This window comes from Palaemon carinicauda, chromosome 10 (genome assembly GCF_036898095.1).
Source record: "Palaemon carinicauda isolate YSFRI2023 chromosome 10, ASM3689809v2, whole genome shotgun sequence".
Taxonomy (NCBI): domain Eukaryota; kingdom Metazoa; phylum Arthropoda; class Malacostraca; order Decapoda; family Palaemonidae; genus Palaemon; species Palaemon carinicauda.
In genome coordinates, this window is record NC_090734.1 from 157875362 (window position 1) to 157892383 (window position 17022).

Consider the following 17022-nt stretch of genomic DNA (forward strand, 5'->3'; position numbering starts at 1 on the left):
GAAGGAGACGAATGCCGTTCCTGTGCGCCCAAGATGAAATCAGGGTGAACACTCTGGTGAACACCTGAGGAGCTGTGGAGAGACCGAAACACAGCACCTTGAACTGGTAGATCTTGTTGTCTAGGCAGAATCTCAGGTACTTCCTGGAAGACGGATGGATTGGGATCTGGAAGTACGCGTCCTTTAGATCCAGTGTACACATGAAGTCTTGTGGTCTCACCGCAAGTCTGACCGTGTCTGCTGTCTCCATGCTGAACCGGGTTTGTTTGACAAACCTGTTCAGAGCTGAGAGATCGATGACGGGTCTCCAGCCTCCAGTAGCCTTCTTTACAAGAAAGTCGACTGAAGAAGCCTGGGGAGCCGTCCACGACCTCCTGGAGAGCACCCTTCTCGAACATGGTCTCTACTTCGGCCTGAAGGGCCAGCCCCTTTGCCGATCCCATGGCATAGGAGCTCAACGACACTGGATTCGCTGTCAGGGGAGGTTGAGATGACGTGAACGGGACGCGATAACCTTGGCCGATCACTGAGACCGTCCAAGCATCGGCCCCGTGTTGCTGCCACCTGCGGACGCAACGCTGAAGGCATCCCCCCACAGGTGGACACGCAGGGGGACTGCCACTCCTAGGGCTTGCGGCCGCGGCCGCCACCCCTAGGAGTCTTGCCTCCCCTGGAGGACTTACCGCCCCTCTTGACCTTGGCTGGAAAGGGCTGGGGCTTAGACACCACTTTCTTAGCTGCCGGTGCCTGTTTGGGAGCCTTACGAGTCTGTTGCTGCTGTTGTGGCGGGGCTGGAGGCTTATAGGGGCGAGTTGTAAGGGCCCTGTGGAGGAGGGAGTCCGTGCTGGATTTCCTCCACCTCTCAGCCGTTCGCTCCAAGTCTTGAGGCTCAAACAGGCTTTCCCCCAGAAGGGAAGCATGTCGGAGCCTACACACATCCACGGCGGGGACCTTCGGATGGAATCTCTCGGACACAGCATCGCGACGCTTCAACACCGAGTTGGCCCACAGGGTGGTAACCTGGTGCGCCAAAAACTCGATGGAGCGGGTGCCCAAGAGCAAGAAGGTCTCTAGGGCCTTCCTATTGGTCTCCTTGGACAAGTCCTCCGATCGCAATAGGATGCCCAGAGATCCTAGCCAGAAGTCCAGCCACGAAGTGGCCTGCATGGCACACTTAGCGACCTTCTCGTGGTTAAGGATCTCCGCCGCCGAGAACGACACCTGCCGGGCAGAGAGTTTCTCCAGGGGAACTCCCTTCGCCAGCTCCTCCACAGAGTGATGGAGAGGAAGAGCGAGGTTGTGCTCACCCAGGATCTCGAAATACCTCCTCTGCTGAAGGCGAGGAGGAGGGATAAGCTTGTTCCCGGCAGTGGAACGACTGGAGGAGGCAAGAAGTGCGAGCTGAGCGTTGGCCCTAGCTCTGGCACTCTTCAGCCCCCGAGACCAGGGCAGAGCTGCACTGGTCTTAGGGGCCTTCCGAACGTCAAACACTTCATCCAGAATCGCGTCTTTGCCTTCACGGGGGGCGATGACTGGATCCGTAAGTCTGTTAAGTGTCCTTATCAGGCTTAGGACCTGCCAGAAGGCATGTTCGGACTCTTGCTGTTCTCCTCCCTGCGAGCTGGTAGCTAAGTCTCCTGCCCCAGGAATCTCTTCCTGGGGTGACACGTGGACATTCCCCTGGGTAGTCGTGGGTTCCTGACGAATCCTTGCAGAGGATTTAGGGACGGTCTTGGAATCCTTGGGTTCCCTCCTGGGAGGGATACAGGATCCCAACAACGAGGTTCGAGGGGCCCCTTCCTCACGAGACGATTCTCCTGCCTGAAGCGAAGTCTTCCCCCCCTGGTGCCGAGGGGAAGACTACCGCCCCACTAGACTCACCTGAGGACGGAAAGGCCTCGTCCACGGGAGAAGGAGAGAGTACTCGTGCAGGAGAAGGGACCTTTGAGACCGACCTCTTGGGAACCAACTTCGCCCTAGGGGAAGTCACCACGAAGTCCACTCCTCTCTTTCTCTTCAGCGTAGGAGAGACAGCCACTGGTTTGTCACCCTGGCCGGCGAGTGCTGGTTTCATAACCCTCACTAACGCCCGCGCCAGCGGACCAAACCAAGTCTGCTGCTCCAAGGACACAGAGTCCGAAATCCTTGCTAAAGAGAAAGGGATCGGGCGATCCTTTGGAGTGGACACGACGGTACCTGCCTGAAAAGAAGGTGGGGAAGAATGCTGTACTGACCTGTCTCCGTCCTGCACTACCAACCTGTGCTTGGATGGAGGTGATCCCGAGTGCCGTCTAGGAGCACGCGTCCCTGCTGCTACCACCGGCTGTGGAATTCGCCGCGAACGATGGTCGCGCGAAGGCGAATGGTCGCGCGGGCGCGCGGGCGAGCGGTCGCGCGGGCGAGCGGTCGCGCGGGCGAGCGGTCGCGCGGGCGAGCGGTCGCGCGGGCGAGCGGTCGCGCGGGCGAGCGGTCGCGCGGGCGAGCGGTCGCGCGGGCGAGCGGTCGCGAGGGTGGGCAGGTGAATGAACACGTGTCCGAGGCGACGAACGCAAGCGTTGGCGCGACGGCGAGGGATCGTGCTGCCGCGTAGGTGAGGAAGATCGCTGGCGATGTCGCGATGTGGTATGTCAACGCACTGGTGTGCGATGGTGAGCAGCATGCGCAGGTGAATGACCGCGTAATGGTAAGCGATGGCGAGCAGCATGCGCAGGTGAATGATCGCGTGATAGGGTGCGATGGTGATCAGCATCCGCAGGAGGGCGATCGTTCAGGGTTGTGCGATGAGGAGCAGCATGCGTAAGCGGGCGATCGTTCAGGGTTGTGCGATGGCGAGCAGCATGAGCAGGTGAATGATCGCGTGATGGGGTGCGATAGTGATCAGCATCCGCAGGAGGGCGATCGTTCAGGGTTGTGCGATGAGGAGCAGCATGCGTAAGCGGGCGATCGTGCAGGGTCGTGCGATGGCGAGCAGCATGCGCAGGAGGGCGATCGTGCAATGGCGAGCGGCATGTGCAGGCGGGCGATGGCGAGCTAGAAGCTGGCGAACCATGTTCCTTCAGGAGCGTTGGCGAACGTCGGTGTGTTCGTTGTCGCTGTTGAATAGGCGATACTAAGATCGCCTGTGCGCGCTGGCAAGCAGGTGAACGCTGGCGAGGAGGTAATCGCTGGCGTGTTGGTGATCGCTGGCGAGCTGGTGATCGCTGGCGAGCAGAAGGTCGACGCGTTTCCTGTGAGAGAACAGCTGGTGCGGTGCATTCACAAGCAGGAACGGGAAGATCGCTGGCGCATTGGCGAACATGTGTTTCTGACACACGCGCAGCACGATGTTGCATAGCCACAGGACCAGGCAGATGGTGAGCAGGGAGTTCAGCAGGAACTAAAGGGTGGTCAGAGACCGCAGGGCGATGGTCCTCAAACGAGCGCTAACGCTCGGAAGAGAGCTGACGAGCTGGAGAGCGCTGGCGAGGGGGGCGAACATTAGGAGACAGCCGACGAGCAGGTGAGCGTCGGCGAGCAGGAGATCGTCGACGAGCAGGAGAGCGCTGGCGAGCAGGAGGGCGCTTGTGCGTTAGCACTGCTCGCGTAAGGGAAGAATCCCTTAGCCCCGAAGGGACCGTTGCCCGTCGGGTGACGAGTTCTCCAGAAGGCGAAGATCCGGCAGGAGATGGTGAGTGGTCTGCAGAGAGGTTCAAGGAGGGCGGAGCAGTGGGTTGAGGCTGACGAGGAGAGTCCCCCCCGGAGGAGGAAGACCCAAAAAGGCGCCTCTTAGTCCCCCTGTAAGGGGAAGGGAGGCCCTTGTGGCGTAGAGGGCGGTGAGCCTTACGGCGGAGGCGGCCTCGGGGGAGATCGTCGGGACCATCGGTCCTCCGAAGGGGAGTCTCCGTCAAAACACTTCCCTCAGAAGGAAGCTGGGCAGCAGTCGAGACCGAAGGACTCACTTCCCCCTTCGAAGGAAGCACGGAAGGAGGAGGAGAGCCTTGAGCACCATCACCAGCAACAGCACCTGCGGCGGAAGGCCCAGCCACGTAGGAGGCCTCTGTCACCACGACGTCGAAAATAGACAGAGGGTCTACCTCCGCTACCACCGGCGACTGTTTAACAGCGGCCCCCAACGAGACAAGGTCAATAAGAGCGACCCTGGAGGGCAAGCCCTTAAGCCCCAGGGACGACCAAATCTGTAAAAGATCATCACTGGATAAGGCATTATTATCAATAACCTCCCCCGGAGGAGGAGGGGGAACCGCCTCGCTATGGGAGGCGACGCCCTCTCCCCCCACCGAAGGAAGGGAAACAGAACAAGGGCCTGCGCTCCCACTCGGACGACTCTCCGTAGGAGGCGGACGAGGGGGAGCTTCGGAGGAGGTTTGGGCGGCGGAAGAAGAGTCCCGAGAACCTTCCTCCTTCAAGGCTAACCCCGGAGGAGAACGGTCTCTCTTGGACTTCTTCTTACGCCGACGGCCAAACCTCTCCCACTGGGAGGCAGACCACTCCCTGCACATGTTATCCTGGTCGCACCGTCGGCCCCGACATTGAGGGCAGAGGGTGTGTGGGTCCGTAATAACATACGACATGAAAGTCCCACAAGGACGGCCGGCAACTCCAGGGCATGTACGCATAGTAAAGAAAATAACTGAAGGTCAACTTCCAACCAATCACACACGCTGAAAAGAAAAAGCAGAAAATTAAAGGCTGTCACGAAGGCGATGAGCAGACACGTCTGATCACCGCCGAGCCAAAAGTGAAGTGGAGCAAGTCACCGGTGTGTGGAGGGGGGAGGGGTAGCAAGCTACCCTTCCCCACCCCCCGCTAACTAGCGCGGGGGTAATTAACCCTCGTTAAAAACTATTGGCTCGTCATTTCAGCTGCGCTAAAAGTAATACCCTTTGTAAATAGCGTGGTTTGTATTTCGGTTACGGAACAAATGCATTTTCAAGAGTTTTTGTAGGAACACAAATAAGCGGTTGTTTTTTCCACCTTGCTCAGTGTATATGGAGAAAAATACAGGCATTGAATCTTACCCAGATTTATGTAAGTGACGAACATATTCGTCGACACTGTAAGATGTTGGTAGCCTTAGCTTTTGTGCCTGCTGACGATGTTTGTAATGTGTTTGAATTATGCCTCCGGAATTGGAAGAGTTAACAAATTATTTCGAGGACACATGGATTGGTCGTCCATTCCGTCGTCGTAGAAGAGATGCGGTTTTTAAACCCGAGTTATGGACTGTATTTGATCGAGTGCAGGGCAACCTACCTAAGACCAATAATTCATTAGAAGGGTGGCACCGAAGTCTTCAGTTAACATTGGGTCATAACCATCCAACCTTTTATAAGTTTGTCAAGTTTCTTAAACTAGAGCAAGATAGCATAGAGAAAAGGATACTGAGAATAAGAGCTGGACACGACGATGGTAGAAAAAACCCAAAATACCAAAGGACAGCTAAGGCAATAAAAACGCTTGTTATTGAGTATGGAAGTCGATTTGATAAGTTGGAATACTTACAAAATATAAGCTACCTCATTGATTGCAGAAATAAATTAATTCATTTCTTTTTACATATACTGTATGTATCATTTTTAATATGTAAATTTAATAAATCTTTTATATCCCTTTTTATATATTATCAATAAGGTGTTATAACTTTTTCTGAATTTCCTTGTAGTTGCTTCCTTATGCTGACTTGTTACTGTGCTGAATTGTTTTTATGCTGAATTGTCATTCACTGAACCGTGTGTGCCTTTTGGCGCCGAATTGTCCTTGTGCTGATTTGTCCTAGTGTTGAATTGTCATGCGCTGAATTGATTCTAAGCTGAATTGTCATTCGCTGAATTGGCAGCGCTGAATTGTCTGCACTGAATTATACAGTGCGGAATTGTCGGTGTACCATTAAAAATTGGCCTTTTCTCAATTAGAAAAACCTGGCAACTCTGTACACAATGGTGAAAAAAAATGACGAATTTGGATATAATTTGAATTTTTCTTACACAAAACTGAGTCCTATACACAGAAGACAACAGCAAAGCTGGAATATGGCAGTTGAAATTTTATAATGAAGCATGGGCAGGTAGGTAAAGTAATCATTTTGATTGAAGCTGGGACTTTCTAAGGGGTTTGTGATGCCAGTAAAGTACGAGTAGAAGGACTCAGCTTTGTATAGATAGAAAAAAATTATAAATTAAAGTAATTTACTGTAAACAGTATCTTTCCTAACTATATATTCCAGTGAAGCTATGTGACCCATTATAGTCGCTGACACTTATGGGCTGGCAGCGACCATCGCACTAGAGTGGGAAGAGACATTTCTTTGAGCCTTTCAATCCCACTCCGAGACAGAAAGATCTTTCTTAGTAGAGCATCGATGAGCATTGCCAGGTATACCAGATCCTATTTGGACTGTAGGGATGACTAATCGAGATTTAATATGAACCTCAGATAGTGGCAAAACTCAAGAAGCATGTCTCGGTGTAGAAGAAAGGTCTCCACCAAATCAGCCAGTCATCCAGGAAGCAGAGGAGACAAGAAGCAGTTGGTATGGGCCTACGCTGAAATTAGAATGAACACACACACGAACAATTCAATTGAGGTGATGTCGGCAGCCCGAAGCTTAGCACTGGGAACTAGTACATACTGTTAAGCAGACGGGAGCTTAGGTACTTAAGGAGGAGGAATGGATTGGGATCTGGAAGTACGTGTCTGACAAGTTCAACGTTATCATGAAGTATCCAAGGCTGATCGCTAGTCTGACCGTGGCTGCAATCTCCATCAAAAACGGAATTTGAAAGATAAACTTGTTCAAGGGCAAGAGATCTATGATGCGTCTCCAGGCTTCAGATGCCTTTTCTACACAAAAGTCGACTGACGAAGTCTAGGGACGCGTCCTCAACCTCTTGGAAAGCATCCTTCTCTAACATCATAAAAATTTCCACCTGAAGGACCTTCGCCGATCCCTTGGTCAGGGACGGTGGATTTGACAGGTTACGAATTGGGGTGGGGAAGAGCTGATGTAATGTATGACGTACCCTGCCTTAAGGAAACAAACTGTCCAGCATTTGGCTCCTTGGCTCTTCAACATGGCCACCTGGGTTGCAGGCATCCCCCACTGGAAGTGGTGGAGGTATCGCAAAGAGAATCCTTTACTAGCAGGGGCATTGTCCTCATCTGGAAGGTCTGCCTCCCCTTCCTCTTTTGCCTTTCCCTTGAAAGGGTTGCTTGGGTTGGGAAGGCGCATTGGCAGTGTTCTGCCGATGCAAGTCAGGGAAGGGCTTGTGGGCTTCCTGTGGTGCACCTCGAGCCTTAGTGAAGGGGCGAGATGAAACAGCCGCAAAAGAGCAGCGAGTCCTGACTGGCCTTCCTTCATTTCTGTGCTATTGCCTCACCTCACCCACAGGGAATAAAAGAGGAGACAATGGAGTTATGTAGGACCTTTCTCTGCAGCACCTGCTTTATGAACCTAAAGACGACCGAGTCTCGTCGTTTTAGGACCCAGTTGTCCCATTGGCAGCATTGTGTGCCAGAAATTATGCCTTCGAAGAACTTCTTCCACTCCGGTTTAGACAGGTCTTTATTGTCCCCCAAGTGTTCAACTGTACCGGACCAGTGGTCCACCTAGGAAGAGGCCATTGCAAGCTTCACCATCAAAACAGCACAACCTGAAGCAAAGGTAGTCGACTAGGTGCGATGCCAACTTGTCCAAGGACGCACCCTGGGCTAGGGCTAACACTGCTGGGTCTACAGGCAGGTGAATAGGGATATCTGCCAGGATATCGAGAGATAGCTCAGTGAGGACCATGTGCCTTCGTCTCCTTGAGAGAAGGATCCACGGTGACAGGACCCTTCCTATTGAAACCGTATTCACATGTGAGCGTCTCGTTTGGACGAACGCTCGTCTAGATGATAGACATCTTGGATGTGTGTCTGGATGAAGCGCACCTCTTCTTGATGTCTTGATGAGGCGCGTCTAGGTGAGTCGCACCTGTTAAGAGTCCATCGGTGATGTGTACCTGGTTGAGCCATATAAAAGATCTTGGTGCTCCAGAGAGGATGGTTATGGCAAAGGTTGCATTGTAACCTAGCGAGCATGCTCTGGAGGCATCCTCCTCCTATAGGAGTGAAAATCAGAAGACTGAAGATCTGGAGGCTAGGTTTCACATGAGGGCTTGCTTGGGTTGACTGAGAATCCTCTGACAAGTCCTTCAATAACAGGTGCTTTCCAGGGTACGAGCACAGGGGGATGTATCTCCCTCAGTGGTCTCTAAGGGAGAAGAGTCGATGACTTCTCTCGCAGGGGCTGCACTCTGTTCCTGTGAGGTCCTAGAAGAGTTCACCCCCACCAGCCACTCCTTGGAAAGAGGACTACACCAAAAAGGAAGGCATCATCAAACTACAAAGAAAAAAGTAAAGAGAGACTCCCCCACCACAAGAAAGAGACCCCATCAGTTTCATTATGTATAAGTTAAACAGAAAAGTCTCCTTTCCTTGACTTGCATAAAGGTTAAAAGGTCACCAATCTCCTCCAAGCAGCCTCCAGAAGAGATAAGCAGATAAGAGTTGTTGATTAGCGTACCGAGGGTAAGGGAAATTAAACAAGACTTTCTCAACTTTGAGGATGACTGAGAGGATTCCTCTTACACTTCTTTTTCCACTTCATGACGTACGTCTCCCACTGGGAGGATGACCACTCCCGACATACATCACAGGGGTAGGCCTGACTGTAGGAATAGGTGACTAACTTTTTGCTCAAGTCACAAAATCAAAAACACAATAGAAGTCAGGAAGAACATCTGTCCTTGCTAACAGCTGCTATAAAAGTGACTCTTCAATGAAGAAGCAGGGAGAGCAGAGTTTCCCAGCTCCAAGCCAGTAACCAATGGCCAACTACCTACAACTAGTTATAAAATTTTTACAGACATTAAAGCTTTGTTATCGTCTCCTATGTAAAGGACAAAAGTTTCTATTTGTACCGGAACAATTAATAACTATAGAGTCATTCCCTATTAATGACGTTATCCCTAAATACAGCTCTTCTTGAACCCCGTGGACATAATGGTGCCAGCAAGTATTGCCCCTGTTGCAATTTAGTGTTTTGGCAATGGGTAATAATGCCTACTCTCACACTTACAAATTATGATAGGTTAGGTTGCATCCTGTTAACATGGCATTTTCATTTCAGTTCCCTAAACTCTTCGTGTTACTTTTATCTGATAAGCCCCCACCTAAAAGAATTCATGAAGTCCCATCTATATACTCGGTAGCCTAATGAATTTATGATGAGCTCCATTTAAGTAAATATGGTTTTACTTCACTACAGTGCAATTTAAGTAAATCTATTTTCATCAGCATAAATTAATTGATCCCAACTACACGGCTGGTTTGAACTCCAAAACCAATAATCGGCAGTTAAGATTGACTTTAAATATTTTCTTTTTACTTAATTTGTTTTAATCGCCACAACACAAGAAGATCCTGATGATAATTCCTACAACTCCCAACAGGTAGTTCTCTTACCTATGCTTTTATTTCCCTTTTTATTATTATTATTAGTCCTGGTAGGCAATTATAATTTCCAGTCGAAAATATCTTTGCTGTCATGGGACTTTCCCTGGGCCAATCTCCTACATCTCTACAACTACTATAATATACAATCTTCACCACTTTTAACATTAAACTAGCTCCTCCTCCGACTATGTCACACATCCAAACCGGTTCTTCTTTGATATGCTATGAAAAGAGATCGAATTAATAACCGAAAACCAGTGGCCGTTTCTCTTATGGGGGTGGTAAGAAGTCTTACTGGTGTGTTTATAAATATTGAACAAGTCATGTGATTATTAATCAGAAATATTTTCTTTGAAAGGTTAAGGACAAGTTAAACTAGGAAATACATCTAAAAAACCAGTTGGGAAGCAAACAAGGTTGAGGCTCAAGTCTTAGAATAAGTTACGGATAAAGTGGTTGTGGGGGGGGGGGTCACAGGGAACTACCTAGTAGGTAAGGATATGGCTCCTAGGTTAGGTTAGATGGGCAACCATAGATTAAGTGATGCTCTTGAGTTTGTTTCCCTTTTAAATGAGGTTTTTCATTCATAATTTCTGGAGTTATACAATATCAATAATCTTCAATTTACGAATTCGCACAAGTACTTCCCTCAGAATAGTTCACAGTACCTAAATGTACACCAGGATCATCTATTTTCATTAGGAATATTGTACTACAATAAATATATACTGTAAATATTGGCTTGAAGTGCATAAACTACTTTAGTTTTTGCATGAACGGCTAAATCGGATCTAAAAATTTAAAGTAACTACATTAAATGATAGAAGTAATGTTAGCTTCCCTTTTAGTACATAAATGAGCTATTAAACTATAGTTACATTGCATAGGAACATTCAATGTGATCAAAGGTTAAATACAAATGCGATTCAAGCATTTTGTCCAATTAACTGAAGAATATTGGCTGGAGGTAAAAACTTATATTCTACTAATTAGACAAATAAAAATACCTACATTCAACATTAGACGGGTAAGTCTTTATCAATGCGCAGTTACTAACAATAATGAATGTGTATGTATGATAGTGGCCACCTGTATATATGATGACGGCTGACTGAGAATACGGCAGTGTAAGCCATAGGGGGGCGTTAGCTCCCCCATTAAGTAAGTGCCTAGGTAAGGACACGACGTAGGAGGGGTTAAAGGGGAAATTTAGGTTAGTCGGTGTCCATTTATTGTAAACGCGGGAGGAACTAGCGCCCGATATACAAAGGCACCCAATACTAAAATCTCCTATTCTCCCATACAACACTATGTTGGGGTGAATGTAGTTCGTTGGGATAAGGTAAGCCAAGAATACAGAAGTCTAAGGGGGAGTTGCAGTTGGGCGTCGACTCGCGGTCAATAAGTATTTAAGGATACAGCTCGTAAGTTAGGTTAGGTAGTGTTCTTGTGTCAGTTTCCCATGTAAATTTTATTTTCAATCTGTCCCAACGAACTACAAAGGCTTTAGTGTTTGAATTACAAAGTATGATACATATTAATCAAGCAGATTTAGAAAGTCATCCTTATATAACTTAACTTACTGATGAACAGACCACAGACAAAACAATGGTGACTAAGTATGGGTGGCGAGTCACCCTAAGAGATATGGAGGTATTTCAAACATAAAAATTGATGGATTTTAAAACGTATCTAGTGAAAACAGCGCTACGATTTAAATAACGACAGACCTTAAGGCAATATTACGCAGCGGTAGTTAAAATCTTTCAATAAATAGCGGTACAGACGAAACTGCGGCGGCCTGTCCCTTACAGGTCGTCAAAAATTCACACAAGTGGCCTGGGAAAATAATCCACTAAACATATTAACCCTGTCCCTATCATAATAAACGAACCCATATAGATGCACAGACTTACAAACACGACACTGAACACAAGATAAAGAACACGGGACTAAAAATAGTAATTGATACGAAACAAGTGATTATGGCGTGGTAAAATGCACCTACAACAGGACGCCATAACCAACATATCTCGGACCTGCCTCTCTCACTTCATTTTCCTCTACGGAGATTATTTCAGCCTTCTTCGTGTAGGTCGAGAGAGTGTCAGGTCGATTAAATGAAACACTGCGTTGTCTTTCACTTACCAAAAAGATTTTTTGATTTCACTGTTTGTTCAATAACAAAACAATCGTCCTTCTTCTCTAACTATCGTTAAGTTTGTCGCCAATGGAAATGGATACGTGCGAGCCAGTGTATATCTAAAGATTTTGACCGTTTTTTTTTAGTTAAAATTGTGTTTATAATTAATTAAATTTATTTTCTAAAATATATTCTTCCAAATTTTACCTAAATAAATGATGTATAGGAAAATTGCGAATTTTAATAATGATTAGACAAAGTTCTAACGTCTCCCTTAACCGACCAATAGCTGAAGAGACAATCTCGACATCCTATTGGTCGGTTCAATACGGGGCGCGAAAATTATACATTTTAAGTCTTATCAATTTAACTTTATTATTTTAGCGCACAAAAGATATACCGACGTTTGAAAATAATATTATTCGATATTAATTCACGATGGATTAAATATAATCAAGAAGAAAAGCAAATTAATCGAGCAGTATTTGATTGCTGGCTGCATTGAAGGCCAAGCTGAGAGCTCACCTCAACGTTGAGCTAGTGCGGTGTCGTCAGCTTTATCTAACATTCTCCCCTTCCCCCTCACCCCCCCCCCCCCTTTCCACCCCTGTCCCACACCACTTCCAGTATAGCTTTATTTAATTAATTTATTTATCATTAATCGTGATTTATAACGACAAATAACAAACAGTTAGTGAGAGTCATAGTCTACGCCTTAATCGTCCCATCACTCCATTCTTCTTTCAAGTGAGATCGAGAAATGGGGGTTATAATCAACTTCTCTCTCTCTCTCTCTCTCTCTCTCTCTCTCTCTCTCTCTCTCTCTCTCTCTCTCTCTCTCTCTCTCTCTCTCTCTCTCTCTCTCTCACTACCGGCACATGACCATAAGGATACGACAGCTGATTAATCATAATAAATATATACATATTTTTAATGATCTTCTCAAAGGATTTTCCTATGAATACATGAAGTAAAAACATATCCTTTAAATATAAACAAAATTCAGAAAACACGTAATTTATGAATACTCTCTATATATATTTGTATAAAACCACAGTCCACCGGCCCTCCTGCCCCCCCCCCCCCCCAAATCCATACGCCACCACTAGCGGGAACATCAGCTAAACAAGTAGGCCTACTGGTAAAGTTACGATTGTTAGGTTGGTAAAACGAGTATTTTTGTTAATAATTTAGGTAGAAGATAACCTAACACCAGTGTCTGGACGAGAGTTTAACTAGGATTATTATTATTATTATTATTATTATTATTATTATTATTATTATTATTCCCTGTTGTTTACATTGGCTGGGTGCCGTGAGGCAACATCGTCGTTATTGTTGTACATATGCTCGTGTTAATTCATAGGAAGTTTTAGATCTGGAAAAGGTGTGAGCTATAGTTATGAAAGACTATGAAATGCAAGTCGTTTAGAGGCTCCTCAAGAGTGGCAGAGGAAAGACACAAGACAGTCCTTGGGATCCAACATTTATGCATATAATTAGCTCCCAAACCCCTTGCTCATTTGCTCATTCAGCAAAAAGAAAAATAAGCTAAATCTTAATACAACTCCAGAGATGTTCCTCCTCCCCTCCTGCTGCAAGACCACTGTCTAACCACTCGCTAACCACAGTGGACTGTGGCCCGGCAGCTTGCCGGTGAATGAGACTATACTGGGCGAGCATCTCAGCATATCACAAAAGCGCTTGGTCAATTCTTCTTTTCCGTAGACCTTGAGGGGGTGTAATAATAACACGAAAACGCTTGGTAATTTTTCGTCTTCTTAGACGCAAAGAGCTTGGAACTCTCCGGACCTTGAATCTGAGCAGCAGCACAGCTTGCCTGACTCTGAGCCCCATCAAGACAGTGTAGTAGCCAATCAGCGTGCCACACTGGAAGCCCTGCCTGGACCAGCTCAGACCCAGAATCCTCCTTGCTTTGCTGTGAGTAGAGAAGCAGCCTGGCTGAAACGGCGAGTGCCTCAGCCAATGGGGGAGCAGCTCCATCCCAAAATCGGTAAGAACTCCATCACGAGAACCAATCAGCGACCAGCACCCAACTTAACAAACCACTTTAAGTGGGAAGATAGAACCAGCTTGCCTACATCCAGCCAGAACTTGCCTGATGACGAGAGGAGCAACCCAGCACCCTCTCATAATGCGTAGCCTCCTATTGTGAAATTATAAAACTTCCTCTATGCAGTACTGACAATAGAAAGAAAATTCGAGCCATTGAAAAACTCAATTTCAAGATAAATGCCACTGAGGCAGCTATTATATTCAATGAAATAATGATGATAATATTAACGATAATAATGATAATAACTCACATAACTCAAGGCCATGATATGAAATAGTTACTTTGAAGTATTGATAAAATGACGGCAACTTATCTAATCAACGACATGAAAGTCATAGACGCGTCAGGTAGTGTTTGAGAGAGAGAGAGAGAGAGAGAGATGGCTCCATTGAATTCCAATATATATATATATATATATATATATATATATATATATATATATATATATATTATCTTCATTATCATCATCATTTGTCGTAGTTAATCCAATGCAGGACAAAGGCCTCAGACGTGACCTTCTAATCACATCTGTTTATGATCTTTCTATGCCAGTCTGTACTTGAAAATTTTCTTAATTCTTCAATCCATCTTCTTCTCTTCTATCCCCTGCTTCTTTTTCAATCTTTAGGAACCCATTCTGTTATTCTTAATGTCCATTTATTGCCTTCCAATCTCTTTATATGTCCTGCCCATGTCCATTTCTTTTTCTTACAAGTTGTTAGAATATCCTTTACTTAAGTTTGCTCTCGTATCCATGTTGGTCTTTTTCGGTCTCTTAATGTTATTCCCATCATTATTCTTTCCATAGCTCTTTGAGTTGTAACGAGGTTATGTCCTATGGCTTTAGTAAGGCTCCAAGTTTCTGATGCATAAGGTAATATTGGTAGGACCATCTCATTAAACACTTTTCTTTGTAGAGAAAGTGGCCTTTTACTTTTCATAATCGTATTTTGTTTACCGAAATCCTTCCATCCTATGTTATCTTACTTTAATTTCGGTCTCATGCCCCAGGGAAACATTTACTGTCTGTCCTAAATATGTATCTTCAATAACATATCTAGAGCCTCACCCATAATCCTTATTTGTTGTCTCTATTTTCATTGAACATTATCTTAGTTTTACTCATATTAATTTTTCATTCCTATATTTCTGCTTTCTCTCTTCAAATCTTCTATCATCTTTTGCAATTCATCCCATAATTCACTAAACACAACTATGTCATCTGCCAATTTTAAGTTGTTCAAGTATTTTCCATTAATGTTAATTCCTACATTTTCGAAATCTAGATTTTTAAAAACTTCTTCTGGGCATGTTTTAGATAATTTAGGAGAGATGGGGTCTCCCTGTCTAACTCCTTTCTCAATCGGAATTTTCTCACTATCTTTATGTAGTTTTAGGATTCCTGTACACCCTGTATAGATATCTTCAAGTAGTCTAACATAAGATTCCTCTATTCCTTGTCTTTAAGGGCTTTCATTACTGCTGATGTTTTGACAGAATCAAAAGCTTTCTCATAATCTACAAATGTCATCCATAGTGGTATGTCATACTCTGTTGATTGTTTCATTCGCTGGTTAATTATACGGATATGGTCAGTTGTTGAATACCCGCTTCTAAAGCCTCTCTGTGCTCTCTTGGTTGATCAAAATCTACCTGTCTTTCCATTTGATCTAATATGATCTTTGTATATATTATATATATTACTGAGAATATTTTTTATTGGTCAGTAATTTTTCAGGTCTTTTGCGTCTCCTTTTCTGTGAATTAGTATAATGATAAAGTTTTTTCAATCTGTAGGTATAGAGCATTCTTGCTGACAATTTATGTATAATTCAGCCAGTATTACTATTATGAAATCTGCTCCATCTATTATTAAATCAACCGTTGAGATACTACCGCTAGAGAGTTATGGGGTCTTTTGACTGGCCAGACAGTACTACATTGGATCCTTCTCCCTGGTTACGGTTCATTTTCCCCTTGCCTACACACACACTGAATAGTCTGGCCTATTCTTTACATATTCTCCTCCGTCCTCATACACCTGACAACACTGGGATTACCAAATAATTCTTCTTCACTCAAAGGGTTACTTCACTGTAATTGTTCAGTGGTCACTTTCCTCTTGGTAAGGGTAGAAGAGACTCTTTAGCTGTAGTAAGCAGCTCATCTACACTCCGAAATCAAACCATTGTTCTTTAGTCTTGGGTAGTGCCATAACCTCCGTACCATGGTCTTCCACTGCCTTGGTTTAGAGTTCTCTTGCTTGAGGGTACACTCGAGCACACTCTTCTATGTTATTTCTTTTCCTATTGTTTTGTTAAAGTTTTGATAGTTTATATAGGAAATATTTATTTTAATGTTGTTACTCTTCCTGAAATATTTCATTTTCCTTTTCTTCCTTTCCTCACTGAGCTATTTTTCCCTGTCGGGGCCTCTGGGCTTATAGCATCCTGCTTTTCCAACTAGGGATGTAGCTTAGCAAATAATAATAATAATAATAATAATAATAATAATAATAAGACATCTTCTGCTGCGTTGCCTCTTATTATTTCTTATATCACTATAGCACAGCATTATTATTATTATTATTATTATTATTATTATTATTATTACTAGCCAAGCTACAACCCTAGTTGGAAAAGCAAGATGCTATAAGGCCAAGGGCTCCAATAGGGGAAAATAGCCCAGTGAGGAAAGGAAATAAGGAAATAAATAAATGATGAGAATACATTAACAATAAATTCTAAAAACAGCAACAACGTCAAAAACAGATGTAAACTATTCGAACCAGTGTCTTCTACTCTCTGTAATGAGCCTAGCTTCCACGGTCCTGGGTTAGAGTATCTTTCTTGTTTTTCTTTTTTTCAATTAATTTTTTTTTTGGGGGGGGGGGACAGAATGACCATGGATGCCTGGTTGTTTTTTTAACTTGTCAAAGGGTTGCATTTTCCTCTGTTTATATATCTCAATTTTTGGTTTTAATTTTCTTACCAAATAGGCCTAGTTATCTCTCATTTATAGATTATTTTCAGTAGGTCTAAGTATTTTTATGCTAGACTGTTTTCCATATAATTGCCATAAGGCTTACAGATTCTGCTTTTAATAAAAATAATAATAACAATGATAATAGCAACAACGCAAAGTTCAATGGATCATATATTCAGTCGAAAGTTATAAATATTTGATGTTTATGAAACTTGATCATTAAACTTAAAGAAATTTAGCAACTGCAAAGTTCTCCAGATCGATCAATTAAACTTGAATTAAAAAAATTAAATAAGTACTTTACAGTTGATCAAATATTCTA

The 17022-nt window shown here is 44.8% G+C and overlaps 1 protein-coding gene across 8 annotated transcripts in view; it reads right to left on the bottom strand.

The window, feature by feature from the left end:
• The window catches only part of LOC137648908 (protein tramtrack, alpha isoform-like), a 92572-nt gene extending 80792 nt beyond the window's left edge, over positions 1-11780 (bottom strand). For 4 of the 8 annotated variants that reach the window (XM_068382088.1, XM_068382087.1, XM_068382089.1 and 1 more), the window contains exon 1: positions 11644-11780. The gene's annotated coding sequence lies outside the window, so the exon portion shown is untranslated. Of the gene's footprint in view, positions 1-11411; positions 11434-11534 lie in introns of those variants that run through there. The other 4 variants (XM_068382083.1, XM_068382085.1, XM_068382084.1 and 1 more) reach the window with 4 other exon arrangements.
• Positions 11781-17022: the final 5242 nt, after the last annotated feature.